Below are 16,569 nucleotides of genomic sequence, written 5' to 3'. Positions count from 1 at the left end.
TAGTCTTGAAATTTATTTCCCTCTGCCTTCTCCTCTGCTTTTCTACTTATACTGTTCTCATTCCAATCATTGATGTTGGTTCCTAAAGTATATCATTCTGTGCTGTTGGCTCATGAAGAATTTTAAAATTTAATTTGATCAGTGTTTATTTCATTTATTAATGTTGATTATATTTAATTTTATAATTTAATATATTTTTAATTTTTAATTTTTAATTTGTTTTTAATTTAATTTTTAAATAAGTATTTCCATAATACATTACAATTTTTTAAAAAGATGATTCTTAGTGATGTGATTCCAGAAGAACATGATATTTGCCATACCTGGGATATAACTAACGAGAGATCTAGATATATATATACACATACATACATATATATGATGACTATAACCATGCAAAGTAAGCCACCACGGAGAGCCAACAAAATTTTGGTCCAATAATTAGTCACTCCAGAACTTAGTTTCTTCATCTGTAAAATGAAGAGGCTGGATCAGATGACTTCTGAGATTCCTTTTGGTGCTAAATCTGTAACTATGCATTTTTGGCAACCTAAATTGGCCACTCATTGTTTATTATATACTCATCCTTTTTTTCCTTTCCCTTCCCAAAAAAATTCTTTAAAAAAACAAAGTTCTAAGAACTTCTCTGAATCATGAATCATTCCAAATTCAATGGCCATTTGCTTTTTTCAGAAAGTGGTATAATCAAGGGATGCTGGAATCAGCTCCAATCTTCTGGAGAACTGATTGTTAAACTTTTCAGTTTGAGCACTTACACCTCAGAAATTAGAATATGCTACAAATCAGGGCTCAATTTATTGTTTAACTGATTGTCTAGACTTAAGAAAGTGATGGAGAAAATGTTAATAATGCAAATTAAATTTAAAAGTGTATCCTACCTACTTTTTTTTAAAACACAGACTGGTAAACATTTACCATTAAATCCCCTCAATATATTAAATCATTTTGTGTCTCAGACTGTTGAATCTTAAGGCACAAACCTGTTCACATCTGGTAGAGTTCATCAACCATACAGCCTTTAACTGTACCTAGGCCATTATATAAATAGCAAAGAAACAAAAACTCTAGGGACATAGGATTATGTCAAGCCTACAACTTCAGAGCATTAAGTGAATAAGACCTAGAACTAAAAAGCAAAGGGTTTAACAGCTTGACTCAGGAGGACACATGAATGGGTTGTTTGTTTTTAAAACCAAAGTGGCTTAGAGGAGGGAGAGAGAGAACATTTTAAAGCTCTAGCTTGGGGGTAAGTAATAAAAATTGTTGCCTTAATGTTTTTTTTTTTTTCCATAATATTGTGAGCAGAACGAAGGTCTACTCCATCATATTATCCCTTAGGGCAGAAAGTTACAGTCTCCTGAGCTAAATCAAACTGGCACCATGCAGTAGTTTTTCTGACGGCAGCAATTGGTTTATGCCAACCCTGGGCCTTAGCACTTGGCAGATTTAAAGAAAAAAAAAAAAAAAGGCAGCACAAGACTTTAACTTATTTTATGGGTTTCTCTTTTCTTCTCTAGTTACCACCAAATTAAGAATATAGGATCTGAAACCTCCATCTTTTTTCCTTCACTTGCCCCTGAATTAAGGGGCTATCTATACAAAAGAAAGTAGATAGTCTATAAGCCATCATCACCTTAGGGTCTACTAAAATTGAAAAAAATACCCAGAAAACCATTCTGATAGTATTCTCACCTCAGGATCACAGAACTGGAGGTAGTAGAGACATAAAAGATCTATAAAAGACATAAAAGATTCTGTGAGCCAGAATTTGAACCCAGATCCTATGCTTCCAAATCTAGATCTCTTTGCACTAAATATTTATTAATTCACTGATTGACTGGCTACATCATGATTTTCAGGGACATCTGTCAAAAATTAAAAACAACATAAACCATTTCATGGAGACTTAGTAGGAATTATTCATACAGGGCCACCTACTTTCTGCTTCCAAAATTGGCAACTCTATAAATGTTTATATATGGCACTGCCTGTCTTTCTATTTGGGTCAAAACTAAAGAATTTTAGGAGAAAATGTACTGGATCTAAGTCTTCAAGGATTTAAAGGTACACATAAACTTAAAACAGTGGTCAAATAGCCCATTAAATTAATTATGCCCCCACCCATCCTTGTAAGGTAAAAATAACCTTGTGGGATTACTGAACATATATTTCACATTCACTTCAGACCATAATGTCCAAGAAACTTAGAAGTTCAGACCTTCTGGACCTCCAGGAGATAGCTTTCTCTAGCAATCCATTAATTAGTATTAGTATGACCTCCTCTCTTCTCAAGAACCTATTAAAGAATTCCTTTCATGATGGTCAAATGGTACCAGACTATGTATTCCTCCTCTTTAACTGAAACTTGCATACAGACAGTTTCCTCCTCACTCTCTCCCTCTGTACCCAATCTGTGGCCAAGAACTTCGGTTTCTATTTTCATAACCTCTCTTATCTTTGTCCCCTTCTCTCCTCTGCCACTGCTGCTGCTCTGGTGAAGACTCTCATCATCATGCTAGGATGATGCTGATTTATTGGCTTTATGCTGATCTAAAGATTGGTCTCATTGCCATGTCTCTCCTCACCGCAGACCATTCTCCACTTAACTTTCAAATCAATTTTCCTAAAGCAGGTGTCTATTTTGTAAGCCCTCCCTCACCTTGGGGTCTACTAAAATTGAAAAAGGCACCCAGAAAATCATTCTGTTCTTTAGGTTAAATATCCCTTGTTCCTGCATCAATGTTTATGGGTTATCATAAACTTTTCGTCATTCCTGTTCCTTTGGGGGAAAAAAAGAAAAGGGGGGATTTTCCCTTCCAAACCTGTGTTTTTGGTAGCTGATAGAAAAGTATATGGAGTACTGGGCCTTGAATCTGGAAGATGTAAGTTTAAATCTGAAAATAAGCTTAGTCCATTACCTGGTTAAGGTACTGGAGGTAAGATAGATAGATAGATACACACACACATTTTATATATATATACACGTATACACACACACACACACACATATATATAAACAAATAAATAAATACACACACAAATATATATATATACATATATATATATACACTTTCCCTTCCTCTAGGCTACCTAACATCTCCATTCCCCAAGCATTATCTTCTGGTTTGATTTTCTCATTCCTAGAAGACATATGCCCCTGTAATTCAGTTCTCTGAATATTTTTGAAGCGCCTATTAAATACATGGCACTATACTATGCACTAATTTAAAGATAAAAACCAATAACAATAACACAAAGTCCCTCAAAGAACTTACAGTAATTAACCTGGAAGAGGGAGAGAGGGCAGGACATATAATTACACATGATGTAAGGTAAAATTAATATGATCAAGTCAAAGGATGGCCAGGAAAAAATTCTGTGATAAATTTGAGAAAGCACAAATTCCGATCAATTTGAGGGCAAGGGAATGGAAACTGCAGAAGAAGAAAGGCAGGAAGGGTCAGAAAAAGCTTCTGGTTTACAAAAAACAGTCAGAGACATCAGATCCCCACTGATTTGCCTTGATTTGCCCCCTAAACCCCACTTGCTACAGTCTTATCCGATTCAACCATTCATGACAACTAAAACAGTTAGTATTGCTTTATTTTGTTTTACTTTTACTCACTTTAGAGTTTTGATTATTTAGCCATAATCATACAAAATTATTTAGATTGGCATGTAAAAATATAATTTAAAATATAAATAAAAAACAATATGATCCCAAAGGTTCCTTCCAGCTCCAAAAGCTATGCTCTATGATCTCAAATGGGGAGGGCAGGAGGAGAGAAGAGGACAGAATATGGCAGTCTCAGTCAGGGCTTTGATTGAAGCAAGTGAGTCTTAGAGAAGTAAAACCATGGAATTGGAAAATAAAATCATGTTCTCCTCAACACCCTCACATTCTGTTATACCAGAAGAGAAGAGAAAACACAAAGAGCTAGAATTCATAGCTAATTGCCAAAGAAAAAGGATATTTAAAGAATCACAAGGAAACTCTCTTGGGTAAGGAGAGTTCCTTGGAAAAGTCTATAATTTCAAGAACAATAAATTATTAGCCCAGACAACATTTTATACTGGTCTAATCATAGGCTACATTTTCTACCTCTAACCTTTAATCTAGCTTGAATAAAATTTGAATATTGTTGATAACTGGTGTCATTATTTAGTGTGTATTGTTTTTATTGTTTAGTCTATCAGTCATGTCTGAATCTACATGACCCCATTTGGGATTTTCTGGGCAAAAATACTGAAATGGCTTGCCATTTCCTTCTCCAGCTCGTTTTACAGATGAGGAAACTAAGGCAGGTTAAGTAATCATCAGGCATTCTATCCACTGCAATACCTAGCTGTCCTTATTAAGTTTTACCTACATATTTGTTTACTTTCACTGAGATATTATTTTAGTATGACCTATATTCCAGGATAATTCATTCAATTCAATAAGTAATTATTAAATACTATGTTACAGGCACTGTATGAGAGGCTGTTAATTGCAAAAACAAAACAAACAAAAAACCCCAGAAATTTGTGCCTTTAAGAAACCTACTAATATATAACCTTGACATAAACCATATGGTAAAATCATGGAATTTTTAATTCAACATTCATTCACTCAGAAAGGCAGCATAAATTGATGGAAGAGAAGACTGAATCTAGAATGAACTGTCTCTATCATAAACTAGCTGTATGATCATAGGCAAATCAACTAAGATACAATTTCCTCATCTATCTGCATTTGAGTCACACACACTAGCTGGAGAATTGATCAGAGATGTTGGAGAAACTAATCAACACAATTTACATAACATCGTCAGGCTGTCCCAGAGGATGATGGGAGAAGAAAAATACAAAGAAAAGTAGGAAGCCTTGTCCAACTCCAAAAGATTCAACTGGAAGGAAAAATTCAAATAAAAGGTACAGAAAGCTTTAAGTTTCAATTGAGGCACCAATGCAATCCTCTCCAAATTCCAAATGTTCAAAAGCTTCACTATTTATTGGAACAACCAAAATAACTGTGAGTTGAGAAGCAGGTCTAAATGTCAAGGAGGACCTATTATACCTACAGGCAATAATGAGTGCTAGAACACCAAGAGAAGAGAATTTGCCAGAGGGAAAAATCCCTGAGACCCAGAGAACCAAGGAGAAGCAAATTCAAGCCTTCCCCTTAATGACCTGGGGTCATGCTTTATGTTCCAAGTACTGTAAAGCAAAATGAGCAAGGGGTTAGCTTCTTGGATCTCTGCAAGGGTGAAAATGAATATTATATGTGTCCTTTTCTCTATAAATAAAACTGTTGTTTTGAATCCTTGTCTGAGTAAGTATTTTAAGAGAGCCACTAACTATGCTTGGGGGAGTACCAGAATTTGAAGTGCCCTGGCTTCCCACCAGGGTCTGAGCAATGAGCTAGACCAAGAGAGGCCCCTGAAGTGTATCAAAGCCTCTGACAGGAGCAACGCGTACAAAGTGGATAATAATATTTGTAGCTCTCCCTCACAGAGTTGATATGAAGAACATGAGATAATGTTTGTAAAGTACTTCATACACTTTAAAAGAACATATAAATGTCAACTAATGTGATTGCATGGCATTATGGTGATAGTGTGTTAACAGTTCAAAATTAGTGGGGTAAAGGAAAAATATAAGTAAATATTTTAAATGTTAAATAAAGCTACAGAGAGTGTCCCAAAAGTCTTAGAGCTGTTTTAATATTTTGGATACCTCTAGGATTTTTGGGAAAACCTCTGTGGGGAAAAATTTAGACAGATAAAATGGACATATTTAAATTATGAGTGCTCATTCACTTTGCTAAGTCACCAAATGAATCCTTTAAATAGGCACCTTCCCATCCTCATTTAAACTATAACTCAATTCACAAAAAAAAAAAAAAAAAGTTAGTTTATATTTTTCATCTCTATCATGTAACAAGAGCTCACACTTAGGTGCTTAAAAAGCACCTCCTTCAAGAAATACCTGTGAGGCAGAGGAGTTGTAAATAGAATTAAGTAAAATGGACCCAGAGAGCTAGCCAATAGTACAGTTGGAACTCAAAACAAAACAAACTTTTGTTGAGGATTACTCCCCCAAGCTTTCTTCTGATAAGCCAACAAGGAATACAGATTTCTCTACTCTCTGTACCTCATGTGATATCACAAGATAATGCAAGAAGAGATTTAGAATTGTAGAGGCTCTCAGACAGTATCTACTCAAATAATCTCGACTCTTACCCCACCAGGTCACAGATAGGGAAACTGAACCTCACATCAAAAAAAAGATTTACCAGCATATATAGAGACTGTCAAGAGCAGTTCAATAAATAACCTGCTTCAAGTTGGCTTGTGTAGCCATACTTCTACATATAAATAAAATGTTAAAATCATGAAATAGTAAAGCTAAATCAATAGAATAATAGATTAAGAGATGGAAGGGATTCAGAGGCCATCAAGTTGAACTCCCTCATTTTAGAGGGAGAGACCTAGGGAGATGAAGGGATTCGCCCATGGTCACACAGGTTTGATGTATCAGAGAAAGGATTTCCTCATAAGTTTTCTTCTCTGTACTTGTACTCTTTTTACTTTACAAGGTGGATTCCCTGAAAAACAAAAGGAAGCCCTTTACAATACACTCATTTTAGAGATGAGAAAGCATAAATGCAAATCTGTTAGTATTTGTACATCTCCAGAGCATCTGGGGCCAGTCTGCCAAATCCTCAGCATCATTGTGAGGTTAGAGTTTTTCCTCTAAAAAATTCTTCTGATTAAGAAAATCCTCAAAAATACCCTTTTCCAGGTCTGTCAATAAATGAAGGATTCCATTATTCACTAACATTTCTGGAATCCACATTTTAGTCTTTTCTGGTCAGATTTCTAGGTAGGATGACAGATTGAAGAGTGAGAAAAAATGATTGAGAGTGGTTAGAGCAGAGGGATGGAAAGGTCATGAAACAAATGGGGGAAGGGGAAGAGAATAAGCATTTATATAGTACCTACTAAGTGCCAAGCACGCTGAGCACTTTACAAATATTTCATTTGTCCTTAACAATCCTAGGAGAGTATAGGTGCTGTTAAAATGTCCATTTTACGGTGAGGAAATTGAAGCAAGTGTCATAGAGTCAACCTTAATAGAAATCAAGTATCACGCAGCTGGTAAGTATCCCGAGGTCTTAACTGAACTCACATCTTCCTGAATCCCCGCTCAGAGTTCTAGTCAGTGCCCCATGTAATTTACAAAGTTTTTACTCAGAACAAAGCACTGTATTAGGTTACGGAGACACAGCAAAGAAATAAAATATGATTTCTACCTCAATGAGGCTACAATCTAACCTGAGCGATGTTATATAATTCGAATACAAATTAGAAGTGCCAAAGGGATGTCTTGAAAGAAAGGATCTTTGTCAGGGAAGGAGAGACACCACCAATTGCATTTCCTACACCATTCTTAAGAAATTGCTTATACTCCTCTCCATCCCCCAGGAGGTCTTAATTGTACTACGGTTCTGACAGTTAGGTTATACTTCATCTCTCTGGGGATTGGGTGGAGGGGAATTAAGTAAATTTTCTGGAGGCCAAGAATAACGTTTTAAGACTAGGAGTCACGAGATCTGGGCTTGCCCATGAAGGTCAATCACTTAGCTTCTTCGCTAAAAAATTGGGAGACTATATCTACAAGCACATTTCAAGCCGGTGCAGAAGTTCCGGGGTAGTTTAAATAAAAACGTTTCCTTCCTTCTCCCAACCCCCAAGCAGAATGTAATCTCCTAGAGAGCAGGGGTTGTTTCATTTTCTTTTTCTTTCTTTCTTTTTTATTTTTAAACTATCTCTAGCTCTTACCATGCACACAGTAGTTCGATCTTTGCTTTCGAAGAGGACCAATGACATCACGAGTGATGTCTTAACTTGTAAGCACCGCTGTAGAAGGGGAGTTTTTTCTTCCCGTTTTAAAGCAATACTCCCGTCCTTTCATACCAACCCCACAGAAGGCCTGGCTCCTATCCTCTTCCCCAGGATTGAGGCCTCCCACCACCACTCGCTACAAACGCACCTTGGAGCACGCGTGTAGAGAGGTCGGCAGCGGCCGCGCGCGTACACTGGATGCAGAGACGACAGCAGCGGCGGCAGCAGTAGCAGCAGCAGATCAGGAGTGGGGGACACCCGGGCCGGGTTGTTCTCTGACTTTGGGGCTCCGCAAGGGAAAAATCCTTTCCCTGCAAGCTCCAGTCTCGTGACTGCGACGAGGCCTCTGGGTGCAGCGCCTGCAGTGGCAGGAATGCAGTCCAGGTCGCTTTTGTTCACCTGCAACTAAAGAGCCCGGGGCACCTAGAGGAACAATCTCAAGAAGGGCAGGGTGGAGAGATCCTATCTTGCCCACTCACTCTACTCTTCCTACCCCTCTGCACTGAGGCACTCCTTTCTAGGTTGTCATAAACCTTATATAAATTGGTCATTTAACCTAAGAATTTGTTTTTAAATAAATATGTATATATTTTTAATCAACCAATACTTTTTCTTTAAAAGAGATGGAGGGAGCAAGTAAAAGGAAAAAAAAAAAAAAAACTCAGGGGAAGATGGAATGGAGTTAATTTCAGAAGCAGCATCCTCAGGCCACAAAGACTTGGCATGCAGATAGTTTGATCCAGGAGCTATTGGAGATATAGGAGAAAGTGAAATTCATATAAATGGTTTTGTATAAGAATTCCGTGAAGATAGGGAAGGAACTACTTTTTGAAGTTGAGAATGAAAACTGAAAATAAGATTCCTGAGTTTTTTTGTATTGTTTTAGAGATGGGGAGTGCCTTTCTGTAACTAAACATTTAGCACAATTCTTGGAATATAATAAATGTTTTTTGATTGACGGAGGCTTGAACTTAGAAGGATGATGAGGACTCGCTGTCTTTCACAACCAAGTGGCAAAAAGCTTTTTGAAGTTCCTCTATTAAGCAAACTGTCTTGAATAACTAAATGTATAAAAAATCAGTTTGCTAATAATATTAGCATTTGTGCAGCTCTTTAGAATTGGCAAAACCCTTTGTGTATATTCTTTCATTTGATCATCACAATATCCCTCTGAGGTAGGAGGGCCATGGAGAGCATTTTGGGCAGGAAAGAGAGAGAAAATAGTGATTGGAGCTTTAGGGTAATTGACTATTATGATGTTTTGACGGATGATAGGGTTGGTTTTATTGTAGCTCTCACAGTTAGGGGAGGGCAGAGGAAAGATAGTTAAAAAGAATGTATGCAGATCTTTGACTCAGCACTGCCACTATATTCCCAGAAAATCATAAAGAAGGGAAAAGGACCTATATGTACGAAAATGTTTGTAGCAGCTCTTTTCATGGGAACAAAGAATTGGAAAATGAGTAGATGCCCATTTGAGGAATGGCTGAATAAGCTGCAGTATATGAAGGTAATAGAACCGTATTGTTCTAAAAAAAAATGATGAACAAGCTGATTTTAGAAAGATTTATATGAATTGATGCTGAGCAAAACAAGTAGAACCAGAAATACATTGTACACAATAACAGCAAGAATATGCGATGATCAACAATGGAAAGATTTAGTTCTCAGTGCTTCAGTGATCCAAAGCAATTCCAATAGACTTCAGACAGAAAATGCCAACTACATCCAGAAAAAGAACTATGTAGATTGAATGTAAATCAACACATGCTATCTTCACTTTTTTTTTGTTGTTTTTCTTTTCTCTCCCATGGTTTTTCCCTTTTGCTCTGATTTTTCTCTTCCAACATGATTCATAAAGCAATGAAAATTAACTAATTAATGAAAAAAGTATATGCATTGGCATTGAGATGTAGGTGAGTGGTCTAGATCTAGGCAAGATAAACGATAAGCTAAACAATCAGAGCCTAGGGTGCCAGGGTTAGAAGTGCAAATTCCAGGAGCTGCCCACGGAAATAACTTGTTGGACTTGAATTAGGACAATATAGTGGACTGGTTTTTCACCTTGAAAGTGAGCTCTGATGTAATGCCAAAAGACCTGGGTTTGAATCCAGCCTCTGCTATGTATAATGCTGGTGACTTCAGAAAAGTCCCCCAAATCTAATGATCTTTTTTTATCACTTAACCTTCTTGACCTCTTTGCAGTGATCATTAGATCACAGTCTTCTGTCTGGATTTTTGTGACATTGATCTCTCTTGGTTCTCCTCCTACTTATTTGATTGCTATTTCTCAGTCTCCTTTGCTAGATTTTCATTTAGATCATGACTACTAATAATGAATCTCCTTTGGGCTCTGTTGTGGGCCCTCTTCTCTTCTCCTTGGATACTATTCACTTGGTGATCTCCACAAGTTCCCACAAATTTAATTACCATCTCTTTGAAAATTATTTTCAGATTTTTATCCAGCCCTAACCTCCTTCCTAATTTACAGACTCATACCTACAAATGTCCATTAGAGGACATTTCAAACTGGATGTTCCACAAACATTAGCAAGTCTAAAACTAAACTCATTATATATATATATATATACATACACACACACACACATGTGTATAAGTATATATGTATGTATGTTTATATTCTATTTGTACATAGAAGTTCGCATATTGTCTTCCCCACTCAACTGTGAGTACCCTGAGAGCAGAGCCTGTCATTTTTACTTGTGCATAGTACTCTGCTTGGTATACCACATATGTACCCATAGGCACACCACATATGTACCCATAGGCACATAATAAGCAGTTAAGAAATGCTTGTTGACTGGTTGACTACACTGAGGTATTTCTGGCCCTAGTATCCAGGAAAAAAAGAGAAAAGGGCCCATAACAGAGCCCAAAGGAGGTCTACTGTTAGTAGGTGTGACCTAAATGAAGATCTAGTGAAGGAGACTGAAAAGGAACAATCAATAAGTAGGAGGAGAATCAAGAGAGAGCAATGTCACAAAAATCCAGATATACCTACCTAAATGCTTTTTGATAGACTATTGAGTGATGGAGAATATGGAGAATATGCATATTGGCTAAAGTTTTGATAGAAGCTAGAAAATTGATTTCCACTCCAAGGATTTAGTTGTTGTGTGGTTGCAGGTTGGAAAAGTAAGAAATTTAACAAAAGACATCATAACATAATACACATATTTCAATAATTCAATTAAATGAAAAGTAACAGAGCAGCTAGGTGACACAAAGGATACAGTGCCTGGCCTAAGTCAGAAAGACTCATCTATTCTGCATAAATGTTAGATTTACATAATTGTTTGCATGTTGTCTCATCCATTAGAATATGAGCTCCTAGAGTACAAGAACCACATTAACCCATAGCAGTACAATGATCGACACTGGAAAGATTTGGTTCTTCTCAATGTTTCATTGTAAGAAAGTTGTTAAGAAATGTTTGTTGACTGATTGACTAAACTAAGGTGTTTCTAGCCCTAGAAAATAGTGGTGAGAATAATTGGTGTGGTCTACTCCCCTTTTTCCTAAAAATTATTAGAACTTAAAATTATTTTTTTTCTGAAAAGAAAAAAGTATTACCATAAGGAAAAAGTATTGTAGGCAGATGCCTCTTATGTTTTGCCTTATATCCATGGAAGATTTAGAAGCTAAACATAGCATCTTCTTTTCCATTCATCAGTCACACTTGCCAAGGAACCAGAATAAAGCTTCCTTCCTTGTATAATTTATTTGTGTGAACTCTGTATGTCTTAATGCTCTTTTTTGCAAGGGCCTTGACATAAATAACTGAAAATATATGTCATAGCAATCAACTCTGATGTAGGGTCATTGAGGAAGAATCAAGCATTTTATGGTTTGTTTGGAGGGCTTTTTCCAGTCACATTTCTCCACATTCAGAAACCAGGTTCTAAGTTATTGAATATTGATTCATGTAGAAAGCATGAATTGCCAAATCCCATCACTAGCAATGCCAAAGTCTATTCCTAGAATACAGAAATAAGAATACTTCCCCAACTCTGAACATATAGATCAAAGATTTATAAAGGATTTTAATCTAAGAAGCAAAACAAACCTTGTTCCTATCAGGCACATAAATGAAAATTCATACTGTTTGGGGTAACTAAAGCTAACCCAAACCAAGAGTACTTGGCTAATAAAATCCTGGACAAAGGGTCAAGCTATTTTCAGTGATTGAAGGATTCTAAGACAGAAGGGAGAAAACAAGCATTTATGAAGCACCTACTTTGGGCTAGGCATTGTGCTAAGAGAAAAAGAAATTAGTTATCTTCTTATTTAACAGTAAAGATAGCTTACATCATTAACCTTCCTGCTACATATCTGTTGCTCAAAGTGCAAGCAATTATGAAACTTCTACTAAGTTTCAGAAACTGATAAGAGTTAGGGATACAAGGAGAAAAAAAAAAAACCCAGCTCTCAAAGAGCTTACATTCTAATGGGATGGGAAGAGGAGGAGAGGGGAAGAATCCTTTGCATTTACTCTGCTGTGCAATTAGACTTTTCTCAGAATGAATATATATAGCTTTGGCCAGAAATTGTGAGAGTCTTCCCCTCCCATTTTTTTATTTAGAATTTCTTTTTTCCAACTAAGTGAAAAAGGAGATTCTTTGCCTCATTTGTACTTTGCCATAATCACTAGTTGGACCCCTCTTCAAGTAAACTGAGCCCTGTTGAAATCTTAGTTTAAAAAGACCAAGATTTCCCATTGCATCCGGGGCCATCTCTAGGCATCCTTATCTATATCTGGCCACTGGACTCAGATGGCTCTAAAAGAGAAGTGAAACTAGTGACTTTGACCAGCCCTCCATCACTTAAATCCAATTCACTTGCATGTCATGACATCACCTCCCTGATGTAAAGGTTTTCAGTGAGAATAAAAAACAAACAACAAATAACAACTTTCTATAACTATTATGGCAGCTAGGTGATCCAACAGAGAGCTGTCCCTAGAGTCCAGAAGCCTTAATTTCAAATCCTATGTTAGCTATATGACCCTGTACACTTTTCACTTAACTTCTATTTGCCTCGGTTACCTCATCTGTAAAATGAGGATAATTTATCTCTCAGGATAGTTCTGAGAATCAAATGAGATAATACTTTTAAAAGAACTTTATTATTTGGAACTATGTTCAAAAAATTATCAAACTGTGCATACCCTTTGACCTAGCAATGTCACTACTAATACTTTATATCCCAAAGAGATTTTATAGAAGGAAAGGGACCTGTATATGCCAAAATGTTTGTGGCAGCCCTCTTTGTAGTGGCCAGAAACTGGAAACTGAGTGGATGCCCCTTAATTGGAGAATGGCTGAATAAATTGTGGTATATAAATAATATGGAATATTATTGTTCAGTAAGAAAAAACCAACAGGATGATTTCAGAGACACCTGGAGAGACTTACACGAACTGATGCTGAGTGAAATGAGCAGGACCAGGAGATCATTATATACTTCAACAACAATACTATATGATGATCAGTTCTGATGGACATGGCTCTCTTCTGCAATAAGATGAATCAAATCAGTTCTAATGGAGTAGTAATGAACTGAAACAGCTACACCCAGCAAAAAAACTCTGGGAGATGACTAAGAACCATTACATCGAATTCCCAGTCCCTATATTTTTTCCTGCCTGCATTTTTGATTTCCTTCACAGGCTAACTGTACCATATTTCGGAGTCTGATTCTTTCTGTACAGCAAAATAATGGTTTGGACATGTATACTTATTTTGTATTTAATTTATACTCTAATATATTTAACATGTATTGGTCATCCTGACATCTAGGGGAGGGGTGGGGAGAAGGAGGGAAAAATTGGAACAAAAGGTTTGGCAATTGTCAATGCTGTAAAATTACCTATGCATATAATTTGTAAATAAAAAGCTATTAAAAAAAAAGCACTTTGTAAACTTTAAAGCATTACAGAAATGTTAGTGGTTATTAGTAATATTATTGTTGTTGTCTTTATCTCCCAGCAGGAAGGCTTCCCAAGAAATAGGGACTTCCCAAATTGCCAAGCAGTTCTTTGGAGAATTGTCTCCCAAGCTTTCTTCTCCCTGGGCAACTGTGTGGGTGGCCATCCATATGATGTCATAGCAATCTATCCACAAAACCACAGTGGGAAATGAGTATGTTAAAAGTGCTGAAAATGTTTACCTATGAATGAAAGATGGGCATTCATAGTAGAATTCATAGTAATTCTTGGTTCTGGTAAAAAGCAGAGGTGGTCTTCACAGAGATGGTGGTTATTCAAGCCAAAGGAGAATATAAAGGGAGGCAGAATATAAAAGAAGATGGGGAGCTTAACTGTTTCCTAATCCTTTTCCCTCACTATTAATACAGACAACATGGAAAAGCAGTTAATGGGAGCTGGACAATACTGCAAATTATGGCATGTGTTAAATGTGGAAAAGTATGTTAAAGCAGATTCGAATACAATTGAATTCCACTGTTAAACTGCTCAGTATTTTACTTCAAGAGATAGTGGGTCAAATCAAATCCTCAAAAAGTCCAGATATGTCAGATATTTTAAATTACTTCTCTTCTTTTTTCCTCCTCTTCCTTCTACTCTTCTTTCTCCTCTTTTTCCTCTTCCTCCTCTCCTCCTTCTTTCTTCTTCTTTCTTTTCTTCCTGCTCCTTTTTCTCTCCTTTGGCAATGTGATGGAACTTATTTTGACCCCTTTCTAAGAATAATGTTTTTAGATGTATAGAATAAAATATATAGGATTACAAAACTAATTAATTTTATTGAAATGTAGTTATCCAGATAATTTTTTAAAATAAATTTATGGGCTCCAGGTTAAGACCCCCTGAGCCATCCAGCAGTAATAACTAATATTCATAAAATGCTTTAAAGTTCACCAAATGTCTTATATAATTATTTCATTTGTTTCTCATAACAATCCTGTGATAGATTTGCTATGATTTTTTTTTTCATTTTTCAGAAGTCAGTCAATAAGCGTTTAAGGACTTACTATGTACCAGACTCTGTTCTAAGAACTAGATAGGCAAAAAAAAAAAAAAAAGTAAAAATACGCTCTTATATAAACATCTGTGTACTTATAAGATATATACAATATAATGTAAATGGAAAGTAATCTCATAGAGGGAAGAGTGAGGCAGAGTGGAAGATGAGAAAAGCTTCTGCAGAAAGAAGAATATAAGCAAAGTCTGGGAGAAAGCTAGATGAGGAAACTGATGCATAGAAAGGTTAAATATTTTGACCAGTGACATAAACTAAGTACAGAGGCTGGATTCAAATTCAGATCTTCCTGACTTTCCAAGTTCAACATTCTCTTTTAGTATACCATATAGTAAAAATTTTATATAATCCATTTATATTCACTAAATGTTAGCCCAGTCTTCTAAAACATCCATGTTATATCAATATTATGCTACTATATTCATTTTAAAATTATTTTATTTTAATAATATTTTGCTTTCCAATTACAAATAAAATAATTTAAAACACTTTTTTAGTTTTGCATTTCAAATTCTAATCCTTCTTTCTCTCCTCTCCCTCTTCCCTGAGATGAGAAGCAATCTGATATAAGTTATACATATAAAATCTTGTAAAACATTTCTATATTAGTCATTTTGTGGGAAAAAACTAGAACAAAACCAGAAAACAAAAGTGAAAAATAGTTTGCTTCGATCTGTGTTTAAATGTCATTAGTTCTCTGGAGGAAGATGACATTTTTCATCATGTATCCTTTGGAATTGTCTCGGATCATTGTATTGCTGAGAATAGCTAAGTCATTCATATTTATTCATCACACAATATTGCTGTTACTATATACAACGTTCTTCTGGTTCTGCTCACTTCACTCTATATCAGTTCACATATGTATTTCCAAGTTTTTCTGAAATCATCCTGTTCGTCATTTTTCATAGCACAGTAATAATTCATTATCAAATCCTACAATTTGTTCAGCCATTCCCCAATTGATGAATATCCTCTCAATTTTCAATTCTTAGCCACTAGACTATATTCATTTTTAAAATAGAACATGAAATGAAAATGGACATTTTTTACTTTCTCTTTAAAAAAACACATTATAGTTAAATTGTAAAGCTCAATCTAGTTTGCTTAAACTCATATATCTAGAGATATTACTGCACAATTGGGCCACAGAGACTTTAGACTTATGGTTTTTAACCATAGGTCTATGAACCTCCAAAGCATCTGTGGATATCTTTCAGGGGATCTCAGAACTGAAAGAACAATTTACATGATTCATATGGAAATATGTAAAAGATGGATGTGCATGTATAACCAAAAAATGTTTTACATGTAACTGAGGAAAATAAAAATTGAAAAATTGAAAAAATTGAAAATGTGACTAATACAAAGGATATGAACAGACAATTCTCAGAAAAAGAAATTGAAACTATTTATAGACATATGAAAATATGCTCCAAATTATTATTAATCAGAGAAATGCAAATTAAGACAACTCTGAGATACCACTACATACCTGTCAGATTGGCTAGAATGACAGGGAAAGATAATGTAGAATGTTGGAGGGGATGTGGGAAAACAGGGACACTGATACATGTTGGTGGAATTGTGAACACATCCAGCCATTCTGGAGAGCAATTTGGAACTATGCTCAAAAAGTTATC

General features: G+C 35.8%; 1 protein-coding gene across 2 annotated transcripts in view; it reads right to left on the bottom strand.

Moving 5' to 3' along the window:
- The window catches only part of CPQ (carboxypeptidase Q), a 679,622-nt gene extending 671,343 nt beyond the window's left edge, over window positions 1-8,279 (bottom strand). Inside the window, exon 1 of one of the 2 annotated variants that reach the window (XM_051970892.1) lies at window positions 8,059-8,279. The gene's annotated coding sequence lies outside the window, so the exon portion shown is untranslated. Of the gene's footprint in view, window positions 1-7,847 lie in introns of both variants that reach the window. The other variant, XM_051970891.1, reaches the window with a different exon arrangement.
- Between the last annotated feature and the right edge of the window lie 8,290 nt (window positions 8,280-16,569).

The sequence above is a fragment of the Antechinus flavipes genome, chromosome 1 (assembly GCF_016432865.1).
Source record: "Antechinus flavipes isolate AdamAnt ecotype Samford, QLD, Australia chromosome 1, AdamAnt_v2, whole genome shotgun sequence".
In the NCBI taxonomy this organism is placed as follows: domain Eukaryota; kingdom Metazoa; phylum Chordata; class Mammalia; order Dasyuromorphia; family Dasyuridae; genus Antechinus; species Antechinus flavipes.
Note: the sequence above shows the minus strand (reverse complement) of the source record. Positions and strands in the feature narration are given on the sequence as shown.